This window comes from Pygoscelis adeliae, unplaced genomic scaffold, assembly GCF_000699105.1.
Source record: "Pygoscelis adeliae isolate BGI_AS28 unplaced genomic scaffold, ASM69910v1 Scaffold637, whole genome shotgun sequence".
Lineage (NCBI taxonomy): Eukaryota > Metazoa > Chordata > Aves > Sphenisciformes > Spheniscidae > Pygoscelis > Pygoscelis adeliae.
The window spans coordinates 274,131-275,211 of record NW_008825168.1 but is presented as its reverse complement, the minus strand read 5'-3'; positions in this window follow the sequence as shown (position 1 = coordinate 275,211).

Genomic DNA, 1,081 nt, shown 5'->3' with positions numbered 1-1,081 from the left:
GCGGCAGCGCTCCTGGCCGCTCGGAGAAGGCCGTTTCGGTGCCTGTGAGGTGGGCTGCCGTGGGGGTGAGGGCAGGACCTTACCTGCCACCCCTTCTCCAGCCGGCCGGGCTCCGGTTTTGTGAGGCATCCGGATCAACCTGCCTGCGCACTGATGGTTTTCACCGGGTGTTCACCCTGACACGAAGTCCACTGAAGTCAGGACGTTTGTTTCAGTGGGTTTGGAGTGGCAGTGCAGTGAGATAAGTCGAGGTGACCATGGTGTAAGCTGTTCTTTAGTAAATCCATGTTCGGTGATGGTCTTGGGATCTATCTGTGCTGGCACCTTGGGAAATGAATCTTCTGTCCGTCTAAAAGTGCCCAAAGAAACGTGAAGTGTGTGCTGCTGCCCCCACTGGCATGCTTGGCAAGAACGGCTCATCCTAGAACTTTGCCAAGATGTTTTGTAGCCACAGTTTTTTCTGATACTCTTATTTATGTGTTTCTGATATCCCACTAAGCATGCTCTAGTGTAATCTACTGTTATGACTCTTGATCCTGCAGATAAGGAATAGATTGTGTTGTCTTGATCTAATCTTGGGTAGATCAGAGAATGAGAGCATTTTGTTCCATGTCCTACATGTTCTTGGACGTGTTTCGTTTCTCATTCAAGCTCAGGTGGTCTTTGAGCACCAAACAGAGATCCAGGCTTAAAAATTTAAGTCTGGAATGATTTAGTTAAGGAGCTTTAGTAGGTGGGGGAGGTGAAGGCAGGGGAAAGAGAAAGCAGAATTCCCCTCCCCTGGCTCTGTAGGTAGCTTTGATAGGGATTTCAGGTTTGGAGACTTTCTCTACAGGTCTTTTAAACTATCTTTTTTGCATAGGCTGCCTCTGGAATTGGTAAACCTTATGCTCCTTGATATGATAGCATCTGCTTTGCACTCTAGAGCTGGTGTAAGTTACATAAACTCGGCTTGGCCCAGTGCATTAGCAGTGTAGGCAAAGTGGATGGCTGTACCAACAGTATGAGGAATTGTGCCGGTGAACTTGTCACGTGTATCTGACAGTGAAGAGGTGGGTTTCCACTGTGCTCTCCTTTGAAG